This window comes from Nyctibius grandis, chromosome 4 (genome assembly GCF_013368605.1).
Source record: "Nyctibius grandis isolate bNycGra1 chromosome 4, bNycGra1.pri, whole genome shotgun sequence".
NCBI lineage: Eukaryota > Metazoa > Chordata > Aves > Nyctibiiformes > Nyctibiidae > Nyctibius > Nyctibius grandis.
The window spans coordinates 88687892-88704000 of record NC_090661.1 but is presented as its reverse complement, the minus strand read 5'-3'; the positions used below and the strand labels follow the sequence as shown (position 1 = coordinate 88704000).

General features: G+C 37.1%; 1 protein-coding gene across 1 annotated transcript in view; it reads left to right on the top strand.

The window, feature by feature from the left end:
- The window catches only part of LOC137662585 (adhesion G protein-coupled receptor A3-like), a 284198-nt gene that overhangs the window by 29770 nt on the left and 238319 nt on the right, over nt 1–16109 (top strand). The gene's annotated exons all lie outside the window — the stretch shown is intronic.

The window sequence follows — 16109 nt, the reverse complement described above, 5'->3', positions numbered from 1 at the left end:
TGTTGGCCAAGGAAAATACCTTCCCGAGTAAGGAATAATATGTTTATATATCCTCTAGTATGCATATTGGAATCATAAAGAAGGACACAAGAAGATACTGCCTTTTGCTTTTCAACAATTCCCATTTGGTCCTGGCTATAGTAAGCCAGTTTAGTTTAGCAATTTAACGTTAAAAAAAATTTCCAGTACACACAGCATGGTAATGGTCTTCGGATGCACGTGTATCACAATAGATAGCTGTTATGTTCATCATTACCGTGGATGTAAGAAACATCAAAAGCAATTTAAAACTCCAGTAATCTTGGCTCTGCTGATTCCCAAAATAACGTCTGAATATTTATGCAATAGTGTCTGAAAGGTAAAACATGCCCTCTCTAGGAGTGATTGGTTTGATAAGGGAATGTTTCTGAGTTGTGCATCTCCAGCATGTGTAACTCCAAGATGAAGGAAATTTACAGTTACAGTCTTTGCAGATAGAAGTTTCAACTGTAAATATAGCATCTAGGAAACCTATTTTCTATTTATTTAGCATAAGAATTTAAAGTCATAGCTGTATTGAGTATCGGATTATTCAGCAGCAATTGTATAGCTTTTAGTTAAGAGGTGCTTCAGAGCTAACAATCTGAGTAACTTGCCATGAGAGGAGCCCTCCGGGAGCCATGGGCACTCAAAATGAAGCTACTTGATGAGATTCCCCAAATCCTTACTCTCCTTCTGACTTTTACTACCTGGAGAAAGCCCTGAGTGAGCGTGAATGTCCTGTTGACATGGGCTCAGTCATCAGCAGCTCCCTGACAGTTTTCCAATCCTACATTTATGGGGGCTATGCTGAGTCCTGCTGCTGCTCTCCTGCTCTGGGAGCCCTGACTTTCTTCCCTTTGCAAAAGACTGCAGGTTTGCTGTAGGCTCCAGGGGAAACAAACGGAGCGTGCTGCAGAGGTAGCTGCCTGTGCCCTCCTGCGGCAGGGAAGTATGCAGCTCCCTGCTTTTTCAGGAAAATGATTGTATTTTGGGATTCCAAGGTCTATTACAGTAAGCACTTATAGTGTAGAGTTTAAAGCGGGAGAAGGAAGCACTGTTGTCAAATTCATGTGCTCAGAAATCATGAATCAGGTTTTAGGGGGGAAAAAAAATATAGACCTTTTTCCCTAAGGATTCCTCTATTTAACTTGCCATTTTTGAACCTACATCACGCACTTGGGTCAGCTTTTTTTTTAAATTTTGTATCCATGATAGTTGGAAACTTCTTGTTTTAAAGGAAGTTGACAACCAGAATTCTCAGAGATGGAGATTTTAAAAAGTGCCAAATCTCTCAAATGAATTAATTTACAGAACTGTCACCTTGAAACAAGATGTATTTTATATGTATAGAAACATTTTTGAAAATTAATGGAAAAAAATCGGAGCATGAAACGGGAGATGGTAGTATTGCTGTAGGTAGACAACTGATGCAGGTGCATTAAGCTTGGTTTCAGGTATATTAGTCTTTGGCAGTGTGTGATTATTTTGCCATACAATGCTTTAAGGTAATCTTCTGTTATTCTATGTAAATGTTCAGACTGGTTAGACCAGAATCAGATATAATTAAGACATTGAGCCATTATTAATTTTTTTCCCTAGTTCATACTGAATATAACTGGTTTTGCTCAGGAGCAATTAGTTCATGACACTTGACTCTTGTGAAGGACTTGGAATGAGAAAGTTTTTACTTTATATTAGTCATTTGCTTGACTAATTACAAGACTAAGATTACAATGACTAGCCATTTTCAAAGTATATATTGGGTTTTGTGTTACAATTTTGAAAGAGTTTATTTTTGGAAATGGAACTGCTTTTACCTGATCTTTAATACACGTTGTTCAGAAAGCTTTGTAATATCTTTTGATATCTTTTAACTATTCTGTGTCACTTATTAAAGCTAATTTGTGGCATCTGATATTCTATAAGAACTTGGAATCTGATGGAAGGTAAGTAAACAAATTTTAGAGAAAGGGACCTAACTAGCAAACAATACCAAAGTTAGCTAAATTCAATACAGGAAACACAGCAGAAATGGATTTTTAAATGAAGTTTGAAGGAAAATAATCTTATATACTCTTTCTCTTCAGTCATTGTAATATGATAGTGTGAGGGGAAAACTGATGGAAACAGCATTGAAATATTCAGGTTTAATGTTGCAAGTGCTATTTGATAATTCAGAGACTGTGTTACAGACTTTTCTTTCTAAGCTTGATTTATTTTTTTTTTTAATCGTCTGTCTGGCGTTTGGCAGCCTTTAAGAAATATTACAAGATTTCAATATAAATCTAATAACAGGACTAAATATCTGTACTAGCAACTTGCTGCTTTAAATACTATACGTTAGCCATCTTGTATGCTAACACAATATGCACAAAATGATGATCTGATAAGTGTCACTTGTGTGGGCGATCAGTAAAGAAATAACCAGTACATGTGTTGCATGTAGCACAGTTATAAATGAGAAAATAGCATTTTAATGCAAAAGAAACGGAAGGGTACCCATGCTGATTTTGGCTGCCACTAGAACTGTCTGTTGTGCTATGTACTTTCTTGTACCTTCTTGTCTTTGATGGATGATGCAACTTCCATGTTGGTACACCCACCTGTCCGTTACTCCAGCAGTGGCTTGCTCAAGGAATGAATATCTGAGCTATTATTTTAGGAATTATTTAAGACCTGCTCTTTTTTTTTTTGTCATTCTGTTTAACTTCAAACAGGTCATGCTGCTTTCCTAAAGAACAAAAGTTGTGTTTCATTTCTGGACCAGTTTAATAAATAGTTGATTAACTGTATGTGTACCAGATGAGACAACCTTTATGCTAGTTTATTTTAGTTGTTTTTCTCCACTAGTGCTCATAGCTATACTCTCTCCCCTGCTCCTGATTTTTTCTTTTATGCCTTTTATTTCTTCTGTTCTTTATGTAGGCATTCTGGTTTTAAAAAATAGGTAAATACAACTGATTTTGCTTAAGCAAGCTCCTTTTGTGTCATTTCAGGCATCCCTGAAAGGTGCTGTCACTCTCATTATTTATTCATGGATCTGAAGTCACTTCTGAAAAATGAATAAATTATTGTCATCATTATTTTAGGAAAACCTTAAAAACCACTAAAAGAAATGAATCGAGAAACCATTAGGAATAACCAAGCTTCATTTAACATAGCTGTGATAGCTTCAGGACATGATTCCTTCCAAAGGCTTTGGAATTCATTGTGGATATTGCTGCCAGAGTTTATTATTGTAAAAGCAATGCAGTCAGCTACAGTTATTGTACAGCTAAATGTTTTAGGAGCCACTCGACAGAAATGCATGGTGCGAGGTAAAGCTGAATATCCTTAATCAAGTATCAGACAAAAGGTGGATGAATGGACTGAACATTGACTAATGTGAAAGAAACAAAGACAAAGCAAGATAGGAAAAGTTAGTTGTGTGATGGAAGTTGGATCAAATGTTAGGTTTCTTTGTATTATTTATACCAGTGTTTTGAACAGTTGTGCTGAAAGCTTTACTTCAAAGCTTGTGGATATAACTAAAATGGAAAGAACATCAAATATTGAACAATGCAGCCTTGGGAAGATACTTTTAAGTATCTGAGCTGATAGATAGCATTTGAGGCTAAGATTAAAAAAAACAAATCACAAGTGAGACCATCACTGACCATTTTAGCTTGGAAGCTGAGAGGTAGATGCACTTGGAGATGATTGCTCCTGTGTTACATTCATCACATGAGGTGAGAACTGCCTTCCCAAACTGTTTACGAGAATCACAGAATCACAGAATGTTAGGGATTGGAAGGGACCTCGAAAGATCATCTAGTCCAATCCCCCTGCCGGAGCAGGATTACCTAGATCATATCACACAGGAACGCGTCCAGGCGGGTTTTGAATGTCTCCAGAGAAGGAGACTCCACAACCTCTCTGGGCAGCCTGTTCCAGTGTTCGGTCACCCTCACCGTAAAGAAGTTTTTCCTCATATTTAAGTGGAACCTCCTGTGTTCCAGCTTGCACCCATTGCCCCTTGTCCTGTCAAGGGATGTCACTGAGAAGAGCCTGGCTGCATCCTCTTGACACTTGCCCTTTACATATTTATAAACATTAATGAGGTCACCCCTCAGTCTCCTCCAAGCTAAAGAGACCCATCTCCCTCAGCCTCTCCTCATAAGGGAGATGTTCCACCCTCTTAATCATCTTTGTGGCTCTGCACTGGACTCTCTCTAGCAGTTCCCTGTCCTTCTTGAACTGAGGGGCCCAGAACTGGACACAATACTCCAGATGCGGCCTCACCAGGGCAGAGTAGAGGGGGAGGAGAACCTCTCTCGACCTGCTGACCACACCCCTTCTAATACACCCCAGGATGCCATTGGCCTTCTTGGCCACAAGGGCACACTGCTGGCTCATGGACACCCTGCTGTCCACTAGGACCCCCAGGTCCCTTTCCCCTACGCTGGTCTCCAACAGGTCTACCCCCAACTTGTACTGGTACATGGGGTTGTTCTTGCCCAGATGCAGGACTCTACACTTGCCCTTGTTATATTTCATTAAATTTCTCCCCGCCCAACTCTCCAGCCTGTCCAGGTCTCTCTGAATGGCTGCGCAGCCTTCCGGTGTGTCAGCCACTCCTCCCAGTTTGGTGTCATCAGCGAACTTGCTGACAGTGCACTCTATTCCCTCATCCAAGTCATTAATGAATATATTGAATAGTACTGGTCCCAGTACCGACCCTTGAGGGACTCTGCTAGACACAGACCTCCAATTAGACTCTGTCCCATTGACCACCACTCTCTGGCTTCTTTCCTTCAGCCAGTTCACAATTCACCTCACTACCCGATCATCCAGACCACACTTCCTCAGTTTAGCTGCGAGGATGCTGTGGGAGACCGTGTCAAACGCTTTACTGAAATCGAGATAGACCACATCCACAGCTTTACCATCATCTATCCACCGGGTTATGTCCTCATAAAAGGCTATCAAGTTGGTTAAGCACGACTTCCCCTTGGTGAAGCCATGCTGAGTGCCCCTAATGATCCCCCTATCCTTGATGTGCCTAGAGACAGCACCAAGGACAAGTTGTTCCATTACCTTTCCGGGGATGGAGGTGAGGCTGACCGGTCTATAGTTACCCGGGTCCTCCTTCTTGCCCTTTTTGAAGACTGGAGTGACATTTGCTTTCCTCCAGTCCTCAGGCACCTCTCCCGTTGCCCACGACTTAGCAAAGATGATGGAGAGTGGCCTAGCAATGACTTCTGCCAGCTCCCTCAGAATCTTCTCTTGTAGCCTGTTTTCTTAGGGTACCATGTTGCCCATCACCTGTGCAAAATCCCTTTGCAGATGGAAGACACAAAAACATTGCTTAGGCTCAAAATTAGTGCTTTTGACGAAGTAAACTGAGTCTTCTACCTGTACTAATTTGTTATTAATTCTTCGTACTGATATGTCACACCTTAATATATTTTCAAATTGGAAAGAAAAAGCTGGCTGAAAGCTTAATTATTTCTAGAAGATGACATGAAATGTTTGTTCCTTTCCAAATATATATTCAGTAATAATATATTAACATGGAGAATTCTTGAAGTAAACTCTTTAATAACATTAAATAGTGCAGGAAACGTTGAAAATTCAATACAGATTATTTGCAATAAATGTTACATTCTAATAATTTTCCATTTTGTCTTGGGTAGGCAATATAGAACTGGGATTTATATGACAGAGGTTGTTGTCCTTGTCTTATTTGTGATATATGAATCCTGAAAAATTCAGTTAGAAGGAAGGCACTGTCACAGAAATAAAACATATCCAACCTGTAGGCTACACATTGGTGATTTTGCTGTATAATCCCTAGTAAAAATATACTTGGTCCAGTTAGGGACCCATGTTGCATAAACCAGAAGGAGATCAGGTAGAGCTCAAGGTCTGCATCCTCATATTTAGGGTTCCTCGGACCTATCCTTGTTGTGACAGTCCTGGTTTTTGCCATAACTATCGGGTCTCTGCAGTAGGCATGCAAGCAGAGTACCTCTGTGCTGTCTGGATTTAGCTTCTGAATTCAAATTTCTTGGAGATTGTTTAATCTCTTGTAGTCCACTTTATAAATAGTGCTTAAGGCAAAAATAATTCACAATGGCTAATGTCTCCATTACAAAAAAAAAAGTGTCACTGTTTCATCACTCCGAGCTGTGCTCTGATCTAACTGGACCTGCTTTGGGCAGGAGGTGGGACTGGGTGGCCTCTGGAGGTCCCTTCCAATCTAGGCGATTCAGAGATTGTAAATTAGCTGTGGCCCTGTGTTTTCTACCTCAGCTGGATGCTATCCTGAATCTCAGTTTTTAAAACCATTTCCAAGCCATGCAGCAGCACCAAAAGAACTATAAACTGATATGATGGCCTATATGCCTTATGTGAGGGTTGCTTGCTCTCTGAATTAAATATAAACAATCACCAACTGTTTCAAATGTATCAGTAGTTGTCTGCAGTATTGTCACTCCCTATTAGCAGTTAAATCTCTGTTCCTCTATGTCTTTGAAATCAAATGGAGGGCTAAGAGGAGTGTTCTGACATGCATCCTTCTGGTTGAGGCAAAATAGAGCAAATAATTTAGATTTAATAACCTAGCTCTTTAAAATGTCTCCTTATGAGAAAAGAGTTTCTCTTCAAATTCAGCTAGGAATTATTTTATGTTGTCAGACCAGTCTCTTTTTTCAGACTTTCAGTTTTCAGATATATGACCCAAACGATTCAGAATGAGTTTTGTATATATATATCATCATTTAAAAAAAATACTACTGCAGATCTCTCATGTAAAACACAATTACAGTCGCAGCAGAACCTATGAGTTAAGATATAGCCATTATAAAAACCAATTTGGAGGAAAATCAAAATAAATTACTACAGCGAAAAACTTTCACTGTTCTTCTGGATTTCTAGTCAGCAATTGTTACTGCTTCACTGTTGTGGTAACTGAGACACATGAGTATTTTGAAGACAATTCTGAGCATGTTATTCAGAAATAATATGGAAACTTTACAATGTTTTAGAAATAAATACAAAATTAGCAAAACTGGGAAAAGCACAATAGGTGTTTCAGGGTTTAAAAGAAGAGCAGTGGGCTGAATAAGAGTAATGCTGAAAAGATTTTTTTGAAGGAAATAAAAGGTAATATAAAAAGTGTAATAAACAAGGAATGGTGACTCAGGAATTGTTAATCCTTTTCCAAAATGACTTAGAAGAAAGAAAGGTATAGTAAAATCCAAATTAGGAAAGGTGAATTATCTCTTAAAATATTTTGACCAAATAAATTATTAAAATTTAATGTTATTAAAATTCTTGAACTGAAACAAGAATTCAGAATTTATCTGTAGAATAAAGCCACCTGAATGTATTGTAGGTAATGTAAACAACAGGTTTGGCTCACCTGTGAGAGCTGCAAGGCAGATTGGGATGATTATTTGGCTGAGCAGTGGAGTGTAAGCCCAGGAGAAAAGCAGAGCATGTTGTTATATTGACCTTGCTATGAATCACCAGGGCAAATTACTTGCAGTAACCATTTTGAAATGGGGAACCTGAACGAACTCCTTAGTCCCACTGAAATGAGTGTAAAAATTTCTGTCCTACAGGATAAAGATGCTTCTCAGCTCTTGTCTGACTAATTGATGCTGAGCACACTGAAATGCTCAAATCTGCACGTTGCTTGTGTACATTGTTCACTCCACTGCTCTGCTCCGCCTGGTGGTATTTGCACATAGCTATCGATGAATTGTATAAAAGGTCGAATGAGAAACAAATATAAGAATGTCATTTCCCTATAATGTCAACTGAGCTGAATGACAAGCAAATCAAAAGCTAATTCTCCTATAAGCAAGCACTTCACTAAATCCATTTGTGTATTACACAGCTTACTCAGTGAAGAACTTGGGTTTTTTTTATATTCTGTATCAGTCTAATTTTTCCCACTAAAAATACATTTTAAGTGTATATTCATTGAATTAAGGCTCTGCAGTGAGTCAAAGGCAAAACCAGGAACAAGGCATGCAGACCCATGCTGCCACCAATTGCCTGCATATGCTTTTAAAAATGGTGCTTTACTGAAAGTTCTGATGTAGGGATTTCCTTCTCATTGTAGAGAGAGCTTTGAACAATTCCTCCCTTTCTCCAAAGAAAATGTTGACAATAGAGCCTTTGATCTTCAAAAACTAATGCACATGATAAATTTAATTCATGTAAATAATTCTGCTAGACTCAGTAGGACCCATTACAGAAAGCTAAAAACACAGAACTATCTCTCAACTAAAGACTGTGCACATTGTAGGTGTAGTGGCATAGTCACTAAGTTCACTTAGATAAAATTATCTCTTTTTCAAAAGATGTAATGAAAATGCTGTCTTATCAAAAGATCATGTGTTGGTTTTTTAGATTACATTTGAAAAAGTTATCTGTACTTAAGTTCAAAACTTCTAAAAGCAAGATTTATCTAGACAGTTTAATGATGTTATAAACACATGTACACACTGTAGTAATAGTAGTGATTCATCACATTTTTATATACTCAGCACTTCAGTATTCTGTGATTTCAGGAAATAGCACTGCATAATTTTATTCTATGTACTGTTTTTATTGTCAAACCTTTTTCTACAATCATTTACTAATGACATAAGTTTTCCAGGCATTGACTTTATTGAATACAATTGATTAAACTTTGAGCATGGAATCATGTATGATATTTTGGGCCTTCACTGATCTATAGATATAACCTTTACATCTTACAGTTCTTGTGGAAAAAAATGTTTTACTTAAGAGGATAACCTAGTTCAGAAATTTGCTGGTGCTTGACAAAAGTCATAAAATAGACAACCACATTTCTTTTCGGAAGTATTCACAGTCCTATTAGTAATGCTTTGATTCCTGCTGCTTCTTGTCCTGTTCAGTTAATGAATATCACCCTGTAGTGGAGGGGGCTTGTTTCAAAAGCTGGGAACTCTTTAACTCCCCCACTGTTAAGAAATCATAGTAAGATTTCAACTTGTGAGTGACCTTGCTGTTTCCTTTTGTTAATATATTAGTACCACTGTACCAGTACTAGAGAGAGGATGAGTTGTGTGTTGTGCTAATGATGATGATATTTTGTTTCACTGTTTGAATTGTGATGTTGCTTACACAAAAATGCTCTTGAATATGATTTTAGTTAATTAAATCAGTTGGTGTGATGACTTATGCAAGACCTCTCTGGCTTTGTTATTTTGAATGTGACCTAGCAGTCTCTTATATCACCCAAGAGGACCATTGATGAAAAGCCACCAGTGTGAACACGGAAGCAACAAAAATAAGAGTGCTGCCTTATATTTTGAATTACTGAAAGTGAGGCTATTGAACAGTCATTTTCCACCAGAGCAGTATTATATTTCCGTAACATGAGTGGTCAGCTACAGTTTCTCCTACATTCCATTAAATGTATGACAGACTATTAGCATTTCTTTGCACTTTTGGAAGGACTTTCATTTAAATAAATTATTACCTACAAGGAAATTTCTCGGTGCTTATAGTTTCATTGCCTCTTTTGCTATTATCAAATAGCGTCAAGATCTGGAAATACCTCTTCAGTTGGCACTGTTCTAATTAGAAGGATAATTAGTACACTGTTATTGCTTCTTTGGCTATAGCTGTTCGAGGTTTTTTGCCACTATATACAATAGAAGGTCATTTTTGAGTATTTTTCTGTTTTCGGTAATGCTTAGGATTGATTATGTTGCAAGTGAATGGGTTTAACACAAGCTGGTATATAGTGAAGATAATTATAAAACCAGGTGGAATTAGAGGTGCTAAGTGACTAGGTTTTATTACTTTCTACAGGATTTTTGTATGTTTCCTTTTAAGAATGTTGACAGCAGACTTTGTTTAGTTTGAAAAAACGATACAATGGGCCACAATTCTCCTAGAGAAGAGAGGTGTCACTTGAGACCATTATATGCCTCTTTAGGATCCTGATAACTCATCTTTTTTAAGTTTTGGTGTTCTCAAAGTTGGGCAGGGTAGCAGGCACTGTGAATTACTGCATGCAAATAGTGATATATAATGAATTGATAAATACTTCTCATATTTTTACAAGTTTTTCCTGCTTTCTGTTTGGTTATCAAAATATGTAGGTGTCTGCCATGCCCCATTCATCTAGTGAGCTGTCAGTACTGTTCTTCAGTCATTTTTCTCTCTTCACTTGTTCAATCAGTTCTGTTATTGTTCTATGACTTTCCCCCCAGTTTATTGGTATAGTTCTGATATTATCTATTGAAGCCTTAATAGCTCAGCTTTGGTCTTCAGTTTGGAGGAAAAAAAAAAATGCAATTACTACCTGTATTTTATGATAGCTCCGTATAGCTCTACATATGTGGCACAAAAAGCAGGCATTCTTTTTTCCTTTCTATTCCTGCCATTTTTGTGGTGCAAGCTCCTTCTTCATTTGTTTTTATGGTGCAACTCGCAATGAATTATGGATGTTGTGGGAATAAACAATATTCTGGTTTATGAAGAAGGATTTTAAAACCTTAAAAATAGTTTTTCATTTTACACTGTAATATTTTAATATAAGTGGATTCTAGTTTTATTCTGATACCATAAAGAAATTAAATACTATTCTCACATATTTTTTCCCACCACTGTGTCCAAGTATTTCATAGGATGTCTGCTCACACTCCTTTTGTAACTAACCACATAACGTGTAAAGAGAACAAACAGCTTAAACTGCAACATGATAACTGTTACCAGGCTTCTATGTAAAATGATTAACTACTATTAGTACTTAATTTTTTATTTTAAAATAAAAGATATTCCCTTCTGCTTGAACTGAAATTAGTATGTAAAAGAAACTGCAGAACTTGAAACACAGTTTCTTAGCACAACCTCAACACAGAGGTCCCAAATGTACAATCTTAATGGACTGAGTTTCTATCTTTAGTCAAATTATCTTGGATATCCATCTAACACACCTTTCTACTTGAGAAGTGGAAAACCAAGCAGGAATTAAGAGGAAGAGCAGGGGCAAGTATGGTTGGTCTCCTGGTTGATGTCTCCTGTAGTACTTCAGTGTACTTTCAGCTGGGCTCAGCGAGTGGGCCTTAAAGAAAGAATTTGAGAGGGATCAGTCTTCTAGACATTGGTTGTTCAGCTTATCTATGAGCTAGACACAGGACTGGTTAAAGTCTGGGCTGCCCAACAGAAAATCAGATGGAAGGTAACATTTTACTGTTACTTTTTTCATGAAATTTGGGTGAGGCTTTTTTTGCTTGTGTGGTTTTTTTTTTTTATTTTCCCCTGTGAATATTATCAGAAGAAATACATATTTTCAGTAATAGGTCACACTTCCTTCTATGTTCACTGTGCATTTGAGAATGGCAGTCTTCATCTAAACCAAATCCTAGAAAGACAAGACATTATCTGAGATGTGCTTTCTCTGTGGATGCACTGCTGTGTGAGCTCAGTCTTTAGGCTTTACTGGGTGGAATGCAGTACTATGTCACTAAAGAAGCCTCAGCTGTGGAATTTTTCTTCACTGTTGAGTGAACCCAAGTCCATTGACTTTGAAGGCATGGAAAAAAAGATTCTTTTTCTGTGCTTGAGGGGTTGTAGGAAGTTGAAGTTTGTTTGCATTATGATTGAGAGCTTTTTATTTGACACTTTTTTTAATACTACAGTTGATTCTCTTATACTAGGCATGTTTTTTACTTGAATGAAACTTTGTTGCACAGGATTATGTCTTTTTGCATTTTTCATAGTTTTACAAAAGCAAAAATCATAGCAAACTCTTAAGATTTGTGCTTGTTTAACTCTAATGGAAGAACCAGAAAGAAAATCAGAGAGATGGCTGTAGCCCATTAGAACAATTAATCCTTTTAGGTATGTCTATATTGTTAAGGAAGGAGGTCCAGGAGAGAGTGGAAGTAATGGCTCGTTGATGATCCATGCTTCTCAGTTTTTCGCATGCTCTTTGGCATGATTTTGGTCCTTGTGTGCATGTGGGGTTGGTGGGTTTGTTTCCAGTGCAAGATGAATGAAATAGCGTGCAGCCTGTGTTGCAGCCCACCAGAGAAGTACATTTGCATCATGAAACTACATGTATGGATTACATGCTTCAAGGTGTTGTTGTAGGTCATGAGAGAGTGTTTGAAGGATGACCCTTCAGAGACTGCAGGAACAGTGCTGAAGGGCTCCACAGGGCCAGGAAGGGGCAGACCTGGTGTAGAGTTAATGTCTTCTGAACACTCTCCCTGGGGTAAACTGTTCCATAAAGCATCTTGGGAGAAGAGGCAGCAGAGACATAAGATGTGAAAGGGTCAATGAAATGGGCAAACTGTTCATAGTGTGTCCGATCAGCAGAGTGGTGCTGGCTAGTGGATTGCTACCCAGGACTATTTTAGTTAGATGTATCCTATGAGGACTAGGGCTGAAAGTACCACCATTTTAACTCCCAGTTACTTGGGGTTTCGATCATTCTATATAGTGCAAAGACAGTTTGCAAACTGAACTTTAAAATAAATACTTTCTCAGAAGGTTTCTCCAGGAAACTTGTTTTAAAGTGTGCTCACTTGCTTAGTGTTTCTGTCCTCAGAACAAAATATTTAAAATGTGAGATTATTAGCACATAGCTAAAAACTGATAATTATTTAAACCAGCTGCCTAGTTGCAATGTGTAGCAATATTTATCGCTGTGATTCACTAGCACATCAGAAAAAAAAAAGACAAGTGAAAATGCTGTGAATAAATAAAATGTGAGAAATACTTAATCATAGTGGGTGCATGGTGGTGATTTGTTTTAAAAATCCAAACTATATTTAATCTTTTGTTAAAATAAGTGACTCAGTTTCTGTTACATCTGAAAGTTATAATTATGTTATAAGCTATCCAAACCCAAATACATGAATAGCATCTTTTTTTTTTTATGTATTTATCCACCAAGCCTTTCCATCTGTAAGTACAAGAAACGAATGCTCTTCATGTCTCTTTTCCTGCAAAATTTCTGCAGGTCTCTAATTACAAACACCTCCCTGTAAGCAGGTGACTGGTTCAAGGGAAAAGAGAGACCTAACTTTTTCAGCAGTACTTCATACATTTAATGCCAATTCTGTTACTTTTCTAAAGTAATATACAAAATTATTCAGTGTAATTTTAGCATCAAGAGTAAGAGCCACAATTTGACCAGGCATTGATTACTTGAAAAGATTTTTCATCATCTGTAGTTAAGCCTCATTTCTGAGTTAGTATATTGAACATTGTAACCAAAACTTTCCTCCTTTCTAGCCTCATTCCCGCAGCAAAAGTCCTCAGAAGGGAAGAATGTTATGAGTTGCATCAAAAGTTTTAACAAGTGATTCATTACTCTATGAAAAATAATGTGATTTAAGTTTTTCAGTAAAGTTGTTTATTGTATTCACAGGATCAGTCTTCAGTGCAAACCAAATCCTTCTTGATAACAGCCCATTGCAAGTTCTTGGACATCACTAAATCTAATTAAAAGCAGGTGTATTCTTCCCATGTAGCATACCAACTAGCTGAATTAAATGTAGATGATGTGTATTAATTGTTAGAGAAGATTTTCTTTTTCCCCGTGGACCTCATTGGAATGCTAGGATTCTCTAAAGCTGTGATTCTGAACAGGAAAAGAATTGTATTTTAACTATAATACCCATATTACTTTGTTTATAAAACCTGAATTTTCGTTGGCACTGTAGAGAAGAGAAGGCCCTGAAGGAAACTTAATTTTTGAAACCTAATCTCTGTGTGAAAGTCTCTGTGAAAGTCTGGTATAAAGATTTGAAAGGTTTCATTTAGAAACTCAAATGTACATAGTTAAGTTCTATGTGTTTTATTTTTTTTAGTTTTGTGGTGTCTGTTATATTTTTCAAGACTCAGTTTATCTTTCGGAAAAATAAAAGCAAATGACTAAATGAGATAGCAGTATTGCAGAACATCAGCTGTGTTTACTGAGTTTTCCATTTATGAACTAAATGTTCTGCTTAATCTTGTGATTTATTACTAGTTAGATCTCTTTAGTTTCTAGAAGTTTGTTTTATGTGGATTAATGATACTGGTTTCAGTCTACATGCTTAGGGCTGTACAGAAGGAGACGCAGAGGTAGAGCGTAGGAGACCCATGTGATGCTGACTTGTGCTGCATTTTCATGGAGTTGCCAGCAAAGTTCAGACTGCTCTCTTTTTCTGGGCAGAATGAATAGAAGGCTGGAAAAACAAACTGGCACCATGAAAATTTTTCAAAGACAGAAATACTTGTATCTAAGCCAGATGAGAGTTCTGAAGTGTGTGTATCTTTGCAAATCAGGCTATGCAGAACAGTCCAAATATAATATTTATATCTAATGTCATTGTAATAGACCTCAAAAATGGTAACACAGATGCTCTGTAACACAGCATATAACCAAATGACCCAATACAAAGTGGAATTTATGATGTTAGTATTTCCAAGCCCAGTCAATTTTAATTTTGGGACTTCGTGTTTTCTTGACTGACACGAGTTCTGTGCAGCCTCAGAAAAGAGGGTGAATAAAAGAACAGAATAAAATAATAGAACATTTCATGTATTTACATTTTCTAGTTTAGATACTCAGAATTTAAAAACAATTTTCCAATTTAGTCACTGTATGGGCACTTAAAAAGTTCAGAAAATCTGACAAGCAAGACAAATTGAAACAGTTTGCAGTCTGTCATCATGTCACTGCTGAAATATATTTCTAAGATGGTAGTGAAGAGTTGGTAGATTAGAAAAATATTTAATGTCGTACATATGGTTCTTAATCTGAGAAGTAGAAGGAAGATCTTGTGAGATGTGGAGTTTCTTACTTGATGGCAATAGACTGTACGCATATTGGAGTATATTTAATTTTTGTCATAAATGTAGGCTTCTGCGTGCTTTCAGATGCCTGTGTTCATGGTTGATCCAAAATTGCCACTTGCGGGTTATACTGGCCGGTTCTGGGTGAGGAGTAATGTTTCTGCATGAGTGTATTCGGTAACAACACAGTGTAACAACATACCAGTCAGATGTGAGCTGCTCTGTTGTTCGTGTTCTCTGACAGTGGACCGTCAAATTGCATCAAAATATATTTACGTATCTTTATTGATGAATTTTAGAAGTAACTTGCAAAAATCTCCAAATCTTACCAGCGTTAGTGTATAACTGTGATGTTGGTAAGATTAACTTTCCTACATCAATAATTATTTTCTGTATTTTACTATGAGTCAGTGATATGAGTTGTCTTTTGCACCTATACTTGAGATCTTATGTAATGGATGTATGCTGGGGCAAAGCACTTACTGTTCCTGTACAATAGTAAATGCTAAGAGCAAGACAAGTTAAGATAGTCTTGTGTAACAGATCATTTTAAAACTTTACAAAAGTAAAAAATTGATTCATGAAGTCTCAAGTCTGCTAGTTAAGAGCATAAAATTTCTTTTGAATTTGTTTTATTTCTATCTTCATTGCAAGCTATGTCTCTTATTTCGAAATAGAATTTTGTGCACTAGAGAAGTATAATTTATCGTAAATGTTACATTAAAGACTCATTTCTCAAGCATTTGGAATTAGATTTTTTCGGAGACAAACATTTCTTCTGTGCATTGCATAATCATTAGATCTGTTTAAAAAGATGATTTCTTGAGCTTCTAAACAAAATTACATTTCTTTTGTATATTGTAAGGTTAAGTGGTAACATCTTCAGAACGAGTGCATGTTCATATTGTATTGCTTCTGAGAGAGCTTGGAAATATAGCGATGAAAAATGAAAAAACTAGAAGGAGCCACTTGTGACATTGGCAGTAGTTTAACACGAAGAGGAAGAATAGACAACTTTTTCAATAGCTTGCATGCAGGGCCAGCTTGCATGTATACTTGATGGTGGTGGTACTTAATGGGCCAGGCATAGCTTAATTACTGAATTTCTTCTATGCAGAGACTGCAACAGGAAAACATTTTTGGAGTCTGTTTTTGTGGTAAAGGAGTGGGTTTTTTTGTTTGTCTTTCCTGTAGAAAATGAAATATTCTGTATCAATCAGCCATTGATGGTACCATTCATTGTACAGCCCTGCTACAGCAGTCAC